We start from the raw sequence: 15,170 nt of genomic DNA on the forward strand, positions 1-15,170 counted from the left end.
GGGGGAAGTCTCATGGTTTTTCTCGAGTTGCGGCCGGAACCTGGGGCATATTCTCGAGTTACGACGGGGAGGGCCCTTCCAGACACGTGTTTGTTCAGCGACGTCAGGACTCCTACCTAGGTGCAAGGGACACCTCGGGATTCTCCTCGAGTCTTGGCATGGCAATTGGGACGCGTCTCCACGTGAGGCGGGAGACCCAGGGTCCCTTTCCACGTGCCACAGGGATCCTGGGACTCCTATCCATTTTCAAGAGGAGTCAGGCATCGTCTCCTTTGGAAGCATTGATCTCCGCGGACCTCTCGAGTTTTCAAAAGATGTGAGGCCTCCGGTCGCGATGAGGCGGAGAACTAGGTCTTTCTCTGTGGTCTCCACAGGGGATTCAGACATCCCTTCGTCTTGGGAGATGCAAGACAGGGCTGCAATCAATTCACCGCAGGGATATCAGGCCTTACATCGAGTCAGAGCATTTCGGTGTCCATTCCACTTGAGGCCACGAACTCAGGGTCCTCTCACATACCTGTAGCTGAGAGAAGCCTCCTCTTGAGGTGCTTGTGGAAAGTTGGTATTCCTCTTGAGTCGAAGCCAGGGACTAAGCTTTCATCTCGAGTTGATTTGGGGTCCACGGATCCCTTTCGTGTTGCTCCAGTGACCTCAGGATCCCTCTAGACTTGAGACAGTGATCTTGAGTTTTCTCTGGAGGGCCATCAAGGAAATCAAGGCTCCTTTCACGTTTGATGTGGAACACGGAATTGCTCTGCACGCAGTGCAGGGGAATCGGGCCTCATCTCATGACGAGGGGGAAGTCTCATGGTTTTTCTCGAGTTGCGGCCGGAACCTGGGGTATATTCTCGAGTTACGACGGGGAGGGCCCTTCCAGACACGTATTTGTTCAGCGACGTCAGGACTCCTGCCTAGGTGCGAAGGACACCTCGGGATTCTCCTCGAGTCTTGGCATGGCAATTGGGACGCCTCTCCACATGAGGCGGGAGACCCAGGGTCCCTTTCGACGTGCCACAGGGATCCTGGGACTCCTATCCATTTTCAAGAGGAGTCAGGCATCGTCTCCTTTGGAAGCATTGATCTCCGCAGACCTCTCGAATTTTCAAAGGATGTGAGGCCCCCGGTAACGTTGAGGCCGAGGACTAGGTCTTTCTCTGTGGTCGCCACAGGGGATTCAGACATCCCTTCGTCTTGGGAGATGCAAGACGAGGCTGCTTTCAATTCATTGCAGGGATATCCGGCCTTACTTCGAGTCAGAGCATCTCGGTGTCCATTCCACTTGAGGCCACAAACTCAGGGTCCCTCTCACATACCTGTAGCTGAGAGAAGCCTACTCTTGAGTTGCTTGAGGAAAGTTGGTATTCCTCTTGAGTCGAAGCCAGGGACTAAGCTCTCATCTTGAGTTGATTTGGGGTCCACGGAGCTCTTTCCTGTTGCTCCAGTGACCAAGGGATCCCTCTAGACTTGAGACAGTGATCTTGGGTTTTCTCTGGAGTGCCATCAAGGAAATCAAGGCTCCTTTCACGTTTGATGTGGAACACGGAATTGCTCTGCACACAGTGCAGGGGAATCGGGCCTCATCTCGCGGCGAGGGGGAAGTCTCATGGTTTTTCTCGAGTTGCACTGGAACCTGGGGTATATTCTCGAGTTACGACGGGGAGGGCCCTTCCAGACACGTGTTTGTTCAGCGACGTCAGGACTCCTGCCTAGGTGCGAGGGAGACCTCGGGATTCTCCTCGAGTCTTGGCATGGCAATTGGGACGCGTCTCCACGTGAGGCGGGAGACCCAGGGTCCCTTTCCACGTGCCACAGGGATCCTGGGACTCCTATCCATTTTCAAGAGGAGTCAGGCATCGTCTCCTTTCGAAGTATTGATCTCCAAGGACCTCTCGAGTTTTCAAAGGATGTGAGGCCTCAGTTCGCGTTGAGGCGGAGGACTAGGTATTTCTCTGTGGTCTCCACAGTTTATTCAGACATCCCTTTGTCTTGGGAGATGCAAGACGAGCCTGCTTTCAATTCATTGCAGGGATATCCGGCCTTACTTCGAGTCAGAGCATCTCGGTGTCCATTCCACTTGAGGCCACAAACTCAGGGTCCCTCTGACATACCTGTAGCTGAGAGAAGGCTCCCTTTGAGGTGCTTGTGGAAAGTTGGTATTCCTCTTGAGTCGAAGCCAGGGTCTAAGCTTTCATCTCGAGTTGATTTGGGGTCCACGGAGCCCTTTCGTGTTGCTCCAGTGACCTCAGGATCCCTCTAGACTTGAGACAGTGATCTTGGGTTTTCGCTGGAGTGCCATCAAGGAAATCAAGGCTCCTTTCACGTTTGATGTGGAACACGGAATTGCTCTGCACACAGTGCAGGGGAATCGGGCCTCATCTCGCGGCGAGGGGGAAGTCTCATGGTTTTTCTCGAGTGCGGCCGGAACCTGGGGTATATTCTCGAGTTACGACGGGGAGGGCCCTTCCAGACACGTGTTTGTTCAGCGACGTCAGGACTCCTGCCTAGGTGCGAGGGAGACCTCGGGATTCTCCTCGAGTCTTGGCATGGCAATTGGGACGCGTCTCCACGTGAGGCGGGAGACCCAGGATCCCTTTCCACGTGCCACAGGGATCCTGGGACTCCTATCCATTTTCAAGAGGAGTCAGGCATCGTCTCCTTTGGAAGCATTGATCTCCGCGGACCTCTCGAATTTTGAAAGGATGTGAGGTCTGCGGTCGCGTTGAGGCGGAGGACTAGGTCTTTCTCTGTGGTCGCCACAGGGGATTCAGACATCCCTTCGTCTTGGGAGATGCAAGACGAGGCTGCAATCAATTCACTGCAGGGATATCCGACCTTACTTCGAGTCAGAGCATCTCGGTGTCCATTCCACTTGAGGCCACAAACTCAGGGTCCCTCTCACATACCTGTAGCTGAGAGAAGCCTCCTTTTGAGGTGCTTGTGGAAAGTTGGTATTAATCTTGAGTCGAAGCCAGGGACTTAGCTCTCATCTCGAGTTGATTTGGGGTCCACGGAGCCCTTTCGTGTTGCTCCAGTGACCTCAGGATCCCTCTAGACTTGAGACAGTAATCTTGGGTTTTCTCTGGAGTGCCATCAAGGAAATCAAGGCTCCTTTCACGTTTGATGTGGAACACGGAATTTCTCTGCACGCAGTGCAGGGGAATCGGGCCTCATCTCGCGGCGAGGGGGAAGTCTCATGGTTTTTCTCGATTTGCGGCTGGAACCTGGGGTATATTCCCGAGTTACGACGGGGAGGGCCCTTCCAGACACGTGTTTGTTCAGCGACGTCAGGCCTCCTGCCTAGGTGCGAGGGACACCTCGGGATTCTCCTCGAGTCTTGGCATGGCAATTGGGACGCGTCTCCACGTGAGGCGGGAGACCCAGGGTCCCTTTCCAAGTGCCATAGGGATCCTGGGACTCCTATCCATTTTCAAGAGGAGTCAGGCATCGTCTCCTTTGGAAGCATTGATCTCCGCGGACCTCTCGAGTTTTCAAAGGATGTGAGGCCTCCGTTCGCAATGAGGCGGAGGACTAGGTCTTTCTCTGTGGTCTCCACACGTGATTCAGACAACCCTTCGTCTTGGGAGATGCAAGAGGAGCCTGCATTCATTTCACTGCTGGGATATCCGGGCTTACTTCGAGTCAGAGCATCTCGGTGTCCATTCCACTTGAGGCCAAAAACTCAGGGTCCCTCTCACATACCTGTTGCTGAGAGAAGCCTCCTCTTGAGGTGCTTGTGGAAAGTTGGTATTCCTCTTGAGTCGAAGCCAGAGACTAAGCTCTCATCTCGAGTTGATTTGGGGTCCACGGAGCCCTTTCATGTTTCTCCAGTGACCTCAGGATCCGTCTAGACTTGAGACAGTGATCTTGGGTTTTCTCTGGAGTGCCATCAAGGAAATCAAGGCTCCTTTCACGTTTGATGTGGAACACGGAATTTCTCTGCACACAGTGCAGGGGAATCGGGCCTCATCTCGCGGCGAGGGGGAAGTCTCATGGTTTTTCTCGAGTTGCGGCCGGAACCTGGGGCATATTCTCGAGTTACGACCGGGAGGGCCCTTCCAGACACGTGTTTGTTCAGTGACGTCAGGACTCCTGCCTAGGTGCGAAGGACACCTCGGGATTCTCCTCGAGTCTTGGCATGGCAATTGGGACGCGTCTCCACGTGAGGCGGGAGACCCAGGGTCCCTTTCCACGTGCCACAGGGATCCTGGGACTCCTATCCATTTTCAAGAGGAGTCAGGCATCGTCTCCTTTGGAAGCACTGATCTCCGCGGACCTCTCGAGTTTTCAAAGGATGTGAGGCCTCCGGTCGCGATGAGGCGGAGAACTAGGTCTTTCTCTGTGGTCTACACAGGGGATTCAGACATCCCTTCGTCTTCGGAGATGCAAGACGAACCTGCATTCAATTCACTGCAGGGATATCAGGCCTTACATCGAGTCAGAGCATCTCGGTGTCCATTCCACTTGAGGCCACGAACTCAGGGTCCTCTCACATACCTGTAGCTGAGAGAAGCCTACTCTTGAGTTGCTTGAGGAAAGTTGGTATTCCTCTTGAGTCGAAGCCAGGGACTAAGCTCTCATCTTGAGTTGATTTGGGGTCCACGGAGCCCTTTCCTTTTGCTCCAGTGACCAAGGGATCCCTCTAGACTTGAGACAGTGATCTTGGGTTTTCTCTGGAGTGCCATCAAGGAAATCAAGGCTCCTTTCACGTTTGATGTGGAACACGGAATTGCTCTGCACGCAGTGAAGGGGAATCGGGCCTCAACTCGCGGCGAGGGGGAAGTCTCATGGTTTTTCTCGATTTGCGGGCAGAACCTGGGGTATATTCTCGAGTAACGACGGGGAGGGCCCTTCCAGACACGTGTTTGTTCAGCGACATCAGGACTCCTGCCTAGGTGCGAGGGACACCTCGGGATTCTCCTCGAGTCTTGGCATGGCAATTGGGACGCGTCTCCACGTGAGGCGGGAGACCCAGGGTCCCTTTCCACGTGCCACAGGGATCCTGGGACTCCTATCCATTTTCAAGAGGAGTCAGGCATCGTCTCCTTTGGAAGTATTGATCTCCAAGGACCTCTCGAGTTTTCAAAGGATGTGAGGCCTCAGTTCGCGTTGAGGCCGAGGACTAGGTATTTCTCTGTGGTCTTGACAGTTTATTCAGACATCCCTTTGTCTTGGGAGATGCAAGACGAGCCTGCTTTCAATTCACTGCAGGGATATCCGGCCTTACTTCGAGTCAGAGCATCTCGGTGTCCATTCCACTTGAGGCCACAAACTCAGGGTCCCTCTCACATACCTGTAGCTGAGAGAAGGCTCCTCTTGAGGTGCTTGTGAAGAGTTGGTATTACTCTTGAGTCGAAGCCAGGGACTAAGCTCTCATCTCGAGTTGATTTGGGGTCCACGGAGCCCTTTCGTGTTGCTCCAGTGACCTCAGGATCCCTCTAGATTTGAGACAGTGATCTCGGGTTTTCTCTGGAGTGCCATCAAGGAAATCAAGGCTCCTTTCACGTTTGATGTGGAACACGGAATTGCTCTGCACGCAGTGCAGGGGAATCGGGCCTCATCTCGCGGCGAGGGGGAAGTCTCATGGTTTTTCTCGAGTGCGGCCGGAACCTGGGGTATATTCTCGAGTTACGACGGGGAGGGCCCTTCCAGACACGTGTTTGTTCAGCGACGTCAGGACTCCTGCCTAGGTGCGAGGGACACCTCGGGATTCTGCTCGAGTCTTGGCATGGCATTTGGGACGCGTCTCCACATGAGGCGGGAGACCCAGGGTCCCTTTCGACGTGCCACAGGGATCCTGGGACTCCTATCCATTTTCAAGAGGAGTCAGGCATCGTCTCCTTTGGAAGCATTGATCTCCGCAGACCTCTCGAATTTTCAAAGGATGTGAGGCCCCCGGTAACTTTGAGGCGGAGAACTAGGTCTTTCTCTGTGGTCGCCACAGGGGATTCAGACATCCCTTCGTCTTGGGAGATGCAAGACGAGGCTGCTTTCAATTCATTGCAGGGATATCTGGCCTTACTTCGAGTCAGAGCATCTCGGTGTCCATTCCACTTGAGGCCACAAACTCAGGGTCCCTCTCACATACCTGTAGCTGAGAGAAGCCTACTCTTGAGTTGCTTGAGGAAAGTTGGTATTCCTCTTGAGTCGAAGCCAGGGACTAAGCTCTCATCTTGAGTTGATTTGGGGTCCACGGAGCTCTTTCCTGTTGCTCCAGTGACCAAGGGATCCCTCTAGACTTGAGACAGTGATCTTGGTTTTCTCTGGAGTGCCATCAAGGAAATCAAGGCTCCTTTCACGTTTGATGTGGAACACGGAATTGCTCTGCACACAGTGCAGGGGAATCGGGCCTCATCTCGCGGCGAGGGGGAAGTCTCATGGTTTTTATCGAGTTGCGGCCGGAACCTGGGGTATATTCTCGAGTTACGACGGGGAGGGCCCTTCCAGACACGTGTTTGTTCAGCGACGTCAGGACTCCTGCCTAGGTGCGAGGGACACCTCGGGATTCTCCTCGAGTCTTGGCATGGCAATTGGGACGCGTCTCCACGTGAGGCGGGAGACCCAGGGTCCCTTTCCACGTGCCACAGGGATCCTGGGACTCCTATCCATTTTCAAGAGGAGTCAGGCATCGTCTCCTTTCGAAGTATTGATCTCCAAGGACCTCTCGAGTTTTCAAAGGATGTGAGGCCTCAGTTCGCGTTGAGGCGGAGGACTAGGTATTTCTCTGTGGTCTCCACAGTTTATTCAGACATCCCTTTGTCTTGGGAGATGCAAGACGAGCCTGCTTTCAATTCATTGCAGGGATATCCGGCCTTACTTCGAGTCAGAGCGTCTCGGTGTCCATTCCACTTGAGGCCACAAACTCAGGGTCCCTCTGACATACCTGTAGCTGAGAGAAGGCTTCTCTTGAGGTGCTTGTGGAAAGTTGGTATTCCTCTTGAGTCGAAGCCAGGGACTAAGCTCTCATCTCGAGTTGATTTGGGGTCCACGGAGCCCTTTCGTGTTGCTCCAGTGACCTCAGGATCCCTCTAGATTTGAGACAGTGATCTCGGGTTTTCTCTGGAGTGCCATCAAGGAAATCAAGGCTCCTTTCACGTTTGATGTGGAACACGGAATTGCTCTGCACGCAGTGCAGGGGAATCGGGCCTCATCTCGCGGCGACGGGGAAGTCTCATGGTTTTTATCGAGTCGCGCCTGGAACCTGTGTTATATTCTCGAGTTATGACGGGCAGGGCCCTTCCAGACACGTGTTTGTTCAGCGACGTCAGGACTCCTGCCTAGGTGCGAGGGACACCTCGGGATTCTCCTCGAGTCTTGGCATGGCAATTGGGAGGCATCTCCACGTGAGGCGGGAGACCCAGGGTCCCTTTCCACGTGCCACAGTGATCCTGGGACTCCTATCCATTTTCAAGAGGAGTCAGACATCGTCTCCTTAGGAAGCATTGATCTCCGCGGACCACTCGAGTTTTCAAAGCATGTGAGGCCTCCGGTCGCGATGAGGTGGAGAACTAGGTCTTTCTCTGTGGTCTCCACAGGGGATTCAGACATCCCTTCGTCTTGGGAGATGGAAGACGAGCCTGCATTCAATTCACTGCAGGGATATCCGGCCTTACTTCGAGTCACAGCATCTCGGTGTTCATTCCACATGAGGCCACAAACTCAGGGTCCCTCTCCTATACCAGTAGCTGAGAGAAGCCTCCTCTTGAGGTGCTTGTGGAAATTTGGTATTCCTCTTGAGTCGAAGCCAGGGACTAAGCTCTCATCTCGAGTTGATTTGTGGTCCACGAAGCCCTTTCGTGTTGCTCCAGTGACCTCAGGATCCCTCTCGACTTGAGACAGTGACTTTGGGTTTTCTCTGAAGTGCCATCAAGGAAATCACGTCTCCTTTCACGTTTGATGTGGAACACGGAATTGCTCTGCACAGAGTGCATGGGAATCGGGCCTTATCTCGTGGCGAGGGGTTAGTCTCATGGTTTTTCTCGAGTTGCGGCCAGAACCTGGGGTATAATGTCGAGTTACGACGGGGAGGGCCCTTCCAGACACGTGTTTGTTCAGCGACGTCAGGACTCCTGCCTAGGTGCGAGGGACACCTCGGGATTCTGCTCGAGTCTTGGCATGGCATTTGGGACGCGTCTCCACATGAGGCGGGAGACCCAGGGTCCCTTTCCACGTGCCACAGGGATCCTGGGACTCCTATCCATTTTCAAGAGGACTCAGTCATCGTCTCCTTTGGAAGCACTGATCTCCGCGGTGTCTCGAGTTTTCAAAGGATGTGAGGCCTCCGGTCGCGATGAGGCGGAGTTCTAGGTCTTTCTCTGTGGTCTCCACAGGGTATTCAGACATCCCTTCGTCTTGGGAGATGCAAGACGAGGCTGCCATCAATTCACTGCAGGGATATCCGGGCTTACTTCGAGTCAGAGCATCTCGGAGTCCATTCCACTTGAGGCCACAAACTCAGGGTCCCTCTCACATACCTTTAGCTGAGAGAAGCCTCCTCTTGAGGTGCTTGTGGAAAGTTGGTATTCCTCTTGAGTCGAAGCCAGGGACTAAGCTCTCATCTCGAGTTGATTTGGGGTCCACGGAGCCCTTTCGTGTTGCTCCAGTGACCTCAGGATCCCTCTACTTTTGAGACAGTGATCTTGGGTTTTCTCTGGAGTGCCATCAAGGAAATCAAGCCTCCTTTCACGTTTGATGTGGAACACGGAATTGCTCTGCACGCAGTGCAGGGGAATCGGGCCTCATTTCGTGGCGAGGGGTAAGTCTCATGGTTTTTCTCGAGTTGCGGCCGGAACCTGCGGTATATTCTAAATTTACGACGGGGAGGGCCCCTCCAGACACATGTTTGTTCAGCGACGTCACGACTCCTGCCTAGGTGCGAGGGACACCTCGGGATTCTCCTCGAATCTTGGCATGGCAATTGGGAGGCGTCTCCACATGAGGCGGGAGACCCAGGGTCCCTTTCCACGTGCCACAGGGATCCTGGGACTCCTATCCATTTTCAAGAGGAGTCAGGCATCGTCTCCTTTGGAAGCATTGATCTCCGCGGACCTCTCGAGTTTTCAAAGGATGTGAGGCCTCTGTTCGCGTTGAGGCGGAGGACTAGGTCTTTCTCTGTGGTCTCCACAGGGGATCCAGACAACCCTTCGTCTTGGGAGATGCAAGACGAGCCTGCATTCAATTCACTGCAGGGATATCCGGCCTTACTTCGAGTCAGAGCATCTCAGTGTCCATTCCACTTGAGGCCACAAACTCAGGGTCCCTCTCACATACCTGTAGCTGAGAGAAGCCTCCTCTTGAGGTGCTTGTGGAAAGTTGGTGTTCCTCTTGAGTCGAAACCAAGGACTAAGCTCTCATCTCGAGTTGACTTGGGGTCCACAGAGCCCTTTCTTGTTGCTCCAGTGACCTCAGGATCCCTCTAGACTTGAGACAGTGATCTTGGGTTTTCTCTGGAGTGCCATCAAGGAAATCAAGGCTCCTTTCACGTTTGATGTGAAACACGGAATTGCTCTGCACGCAGTGCAGGGGAATCGTGCCTCATGTCACGGCGAGGGGTAAGTCTCATGGTTTTTCTCGAGTTGCGGCCGGAACCTTGGGTATATTCTCGAGTTCCGACGGGGAGGGCCCTTCCAGACACGTGTTTGTTCAGCGACGTCAGGACTCCTGCCTAGTTGCGAGGGACACCTCGGGATTCTCCTCGAGTCTTGGCATGGCAATTGGGACGCGTCTCCACGTGAAGCGGGAGACCCAGGGTCCCCGTCCATGTGGACAGGGATCCTGGGACTGCTAACCATTTTCAAGAGGAGTCAGGCATCGTCTCCTTTGGAAGCATTGATCTCCGCGGACCTCTCGAGTTTTCAAAGGATGTGAGCCCTCCGTTCTCGTTGAGGCGGAGGACTAGGTCTTTCTCTGTGGTCTCCACAGGGGATTCAGACATCCCTTCGTCTTGGGAGATGCAAGACGAACCTGCATTCAATTCACTGCAGGGATATCAGGCCTTACATCGAGTCAGAGCATCTCGGTGTCCATTCCACTTGAGGCCATGAACTCAGGGTCCTCTCACATACCTGTAGCTGAGAGAAGCCTCCTCTTAGGTGCTTGTGGAAAGTTTGTATTCCTCTTGAGTCGAAGCCAGGGACTAAGCTTTCATCTCGAGTTGATTTGGGGTCCACGGATCCCTTTCGTGTTGCTCCAGTGACCTCAGGATCCCTCTAGACTTGAGACAGTGATCTTGGGTTTTCTCTGGAGGGCCATCAAGGAAATCAAGGCTCCTTTCACGTTTGATGTGGAACACGGAATTGCTCTGCACGCAGTGCAGGGGAATCGGGCCTCATCTCGTGACGAGGGGGAAGTCTCATGGTTTTTCTCGAGTTGCGGCCGGAACCTGGGGTATATTCTCGAGTTACGACGAGGAGGGCCCTTCCAGACGCGTGTTTGTTCAGCGACGTCAGGACTCCTGCCTAGGTGCGAGGGACACCTCGGGATTCTCCTCGAGTCTTGGCATGGCAATTGGGACGCGTCTCCACGTGAGGCGGGAGACCAAGAGTCCCTTTCGACGTGCCACAGGGATCCTGGGACTCCTATCCATTTTCAAGAGGAGTCAGGCATCGTCTCCTTTGGAAGCATTGATCTCCGCGGACCTCTCGAGTTTTCAAAGGATGTGAGGCCCCCGTCACGTTGATGCGGAGGACTAGGTCTTTCTCTGTGGTCGCCACAGGGGATTCAGACATCCCTTCGTCTTGGGAGATGCAAGACGAGCCTGCAATCAATTCACTGCAGGGATATCCGGCCTTACTTCGAGTCAGAGCATCTCGGTGTCCATTCCACTTGAGGCCACAAACTCAGGGTCCCTCTCACATACCTGTAGCTGAGAGAAGCCTCCTCTTGAGTTGCTTGAGGAAAGTTGGTATTCCTCTTGAGTCGAAGCCAGGGACTAAGCTCTCATCTTGAGTTGATTTGGGGTCCACGGAGCCCTTTCCTGTTGCTCCAGTGACCAAGGGATCCCTCTAGACTTGAGACAGTGATCTTGGGTTTTCTCTGGAGTGCCATCAAGGAAATCAAGGCTCCTTTCACGTTTGATGTGGAACACGGAATTGCTCTGCATGCAGTGAAGGGGAATCGGGCCTCAACTCGCGGCGAGGGGGAAGTCTCATGGTTTTTCTCCAGTTGCGGCCGGAACCTGGGGTATATTCTCGAGTTACTACGGGGAGGGCCCTTCCAGACACGTGTTTGTTCAGCGACGTCAGGACTCCTGCCTAGGTGCGAGGGACACCTCGGGATTCTCCTCGAGTCTTGGCATGGCAATTGGGACGCGTCTCCACGTGAGGCGGGAGACCCAGGGTCCCTTTCCACGTGCCACAGGGATCCTGGGACTCCTATCCATTTTCAAGAGGATTCAGGCATCGTCTCCTTTGGAAGTATTGATCTCCAAGGACCTCTCTAGTTTTCAAAGGATGTGAGGCCTCAGTTCGCCTTGAGGCGGAGGACTAGGTATTTCTCTGTGGTCTCCACAGTTTATTCAGACATCCCTTTGTCTTGGGAGATGCAAGACGAGCCTGCTTTCAATTCACTGCAGGGATATCCGGCCTTACTTCGAGTCAGAGCATCTCGGTGTCCATTCCACTTGAGGCCACAAACTCAGGGTCCCTCTCACCTACCTGTAGCTGAGAGAAGGCTCCTCTTGAGGTGCTTGTGGAAAGTTGGTATTCCTCTTGAGTCGAAGCCAGGGACTAAGCTCTCATCTCGAGTTGATTTGGGGTCCACGGAACCCTTTCGTGTTGCTCCAGTGACCTCAGGATCCCTCTAGACTTGAGCCAGTGATCTTGGGTATTTTCTGGAGTGCCATCAAGGAAATCAAGGCTCCTTTCACGTTTGATGTGGAACACGGAATTGCTCTGCACGCAGTGCAGGGGAATCGGGCCTCATCTCGCGGCGAGGGGGAAGTCTCATGGTTTTTCTCGACTTGCGGCCGGAACCTGGGGTATATTCTCGAGTTACGACGGGGAGGGCCCTTCCAGACACGTGTTTGTTCAGCGACGTCAGGACTCCTGCCTAGGTGCGAGGGACACCTCGGGATTCTCCTGGAGTCTTGGCATGGCAATTGGGACGGGTCTCCACGTGCCACAGGGATCCTGGGACTCCTATCCATTTTCAAGAGGAGTCAGGCATCGTCTCCTTTGGAAGCATTGATCTCCGCGGACCTCTCGAGTTTTCAAAGGATGTGAGGCCTCTGTTCGCGTTGAGGCGGAGGACTAGGTCTTTCTCTGTGGTCTCCACAGGGGATTCAGACAACCCTTCGTCTTGGGAGATGCAAGACGAGCCTGCATTCAATTCACTGCAGGGATATCCGGCCTTACTTCGAGTCAGAGCATCTCAGTGTCCATTCCACTTGAGGCCACAAATTCAGGGTCCCTCTCACATACCTGTAGCTGAGAGAAGCCTCCTCTTGAGGTGCTTGTGGAAAGTTGGTGTTCCTCTTGAGTCGAAACCAAGGACTAAGCTCTCATCTCGAGTTGACTTGGGGTCCACAGAGCCCTTTCTTGTTGCTCCAGTGACCTCAGGATCCCTCTAGACTTGAGACAGTGATCTTGGGTTTTCTCTGGAGTGCCATCAAGGAAATCAAGGCTCCTTTCATGTTTGATGTGAAACACGGAATTGCTCTGCACGCAGTGCAGGGGAATCGGGCCTCAACTCGCAGCGAGGGGTAAGTCTCATGGTTTTTCTCGAGTTGCGGCCGGAACCTTGGGTATATTCTCGAGTTCCGACGGGGAGGGCCCTTCCAGACACGTGTTTGTTCAGCGACGTCAGGACTCCTGCCTAGGTGCGAGGGACACCTCGGGATTCTCCTCGAGTCTTGGCATGGCAATTGGGACGCGTCTCCACGTGAAGCGGGAGACCCAGGGTCCCCGTCCATGTGGACAGGGATCCTGGGACTGCTAACCATTTTCAAGAGGAGTCAGGCATCGTCTCCTTTGGAAGCATTGATCTCCGCGGACCTCTCGAGTTTTCAAAGGATGTGAGGCCTCCGGTCGCGTTGAGGCGGAGGACTAGGTCTCTCTCTCTGGTCTCCACAGGGGATTCAGACATCCCTTCGTCTTGGGAGATGCAAGACGAGCCTGCATTCAATTCACTGCTGGGATATCCGGCCTTACTTCGAGTCAGAGCATCCCAGTGTCCATTCCACTTGAGGCCACAAATTCAGGGTCCCTCTCACATACCTGTAGCTGAGAGAAGCCTCCTCTTGAGGTGCTTGTGGAAAGTTGGTATTCCCCTTAAGTCGAAGCCAGGGACTAAACTCTCATCTCGAGTTGATTTGGGGTCCAGGGAGGCTTTTCGTGTTGCTCCAATGACCTCAGGATCCCTCTAGACTTGAGCCAGTGATCTTGGTTTTTTTCTGGAGTGCCATCAAGGAAATCAAGCCTCCTTTCACGTTTGATGTGGAACACGGAATTGCTCTGCACACAGACAGGGGAATCGGGGCTCATCTCGCGGCGAGGGGGAAGTCTCATGGTTTTTCTCGAGTTGCGGCCGGAACCTGGGGCATATTCTCGAGTTACGAGTGGGAGGGCCCTTCCAGACACGTGTTTGTTCAGCGACGTCAGGCCTCCTGCCTAGGTGCGAGGGACACCTCGGGATTCTCCTCGAGTCTTGGCATGGCAATTGGGACGCGTCTCCACGTGAGGCGGGAGACCCAGGGTCCCTTTACACGTGCCACAGGGATCCTGGGACTCCTATCCATTTTCAAGAGGAGTCAGGCATCGTCTCCTTTGGAAGGATTGATCTCCAAAGACCTCTAAAGTTTTCAAAGGATGTGAGGCCTCCGGTCGCAATGAGGCGGACGACTTGGTCTTTCTCTGTCGTCTCCACCGGGGATTCAGACATCCCTTCGTCTTGGGAGATGCAAGATGAGCCTGCATTCAATTCACTGCAGGGATATCAGGCCTTACTTCGAGTCAGAGCATCTCGGTTTCATTCCACTTGAGGCCACAATCTCAGGGTCCCTCTCACATACCTGTAGCTGAGAGAAGCCTCCTCTTGAGGTGCTCTTGGAAAGTTGGTATTCCTCTTTAGTCGAAGCCAGGGACTAAGCTCTCATCTCGAGTTAATTTGGGGTCCACGGAGCCCTTTCGTGTTGCTCCAGTGACCTCAGGATCCCTCTAGTCTTGAGACAGTGATCTTGGGTTTTCTCTGGAGTGCCATCAAGGAAATCAAGGCTCCTTTCACGTTTGATGTGGAACACGGAATTGCTCTGCACGCAGTGCACGGGAATCGGGCCTCATCTCGCGGCGAGGGGGAAGTCTCATGGTTTTTCTCGAGTTGCGGCCGGAACATGGGGTATATTCTCAAGTTACGACGGGGAGGGCCCTTCCAGACACGTGTTTGTTCAGCGACGTCAGGACTCCTGCCTAGGTGCGAGGGACACCTCGGGATTCTCCTCGAGTCTTGGCATGGCAATTGGGACGCGTCTCCACGTGAGGCGGGAGACCCAGGGTCCCTTTCCACGTGCCACAGGGATCCTGGGACTCCTATCCATTTTCAAGAGGAGTCAGGCATCGTCTCCTTTGGAAGCATTGATCTCCGCGGACCTCTCGAGTTTTCAAAGGATGTGAGGCCTCTGTTCGCGTTGAGGCGGAGGACTAGGTCTTTCTCTGTGGTCTCCACAGGGGATTCAGACAACCCTTCGTCTTGGGAGATGCAAGACGAGCCTGCATTCAATTCACTGCAGGGATATCCGGCCTTACTTCGAGTCAGAGCATCTCTGTGTCCATTCCACTTGAGGCCACAAACTCAGGGTCCCTCTCACATACCTGTAGCTGAGAGAAGCCTCCTCTTGAGGTGCTTGTGGAAAGTTGGTGTTCCTCTTGAGTCGAAACCAAGGACTAAGCTCTCATCTCGAGTTGACTTGGGGTCCACAGAGCCCTTTCTTGTTGCTCCAGTGACCTCAGGATCCCTCTAGACTTGAGACAGTGATCTTGGGTTTTCTCTGGAGTGCCATCAAGGAAATCAAGGCTCCTTTCACGTTTGATGTGAAACACGGAATTGCTCTGCACGCAGTGCAGGGGAATCGGGCCTCAACTCGCAGCGAGGGGTAAGTCTCATGGTTTTTCTCGAGTTGCGGCCGGAACCTTGGGTATATTCTCGAGTTCCGACGGGGAGGGCCCTTCCAGACACGTGTT

This window comes from Dama dama, chromosome 1 (assembly GCF_033118175.1).
Source record: "Dama dama isolate Ldn47 chromosome 1, ASM3311817v1, whole genome shotgun sequence".
In the NCBI taxonomy this organism is placed as follows: domain Eukaryota; kingdom Metazoa; phylum Chordata; class Mammalia; order Artiodactyla; family Cervidae; genus Dama; species Dama dama.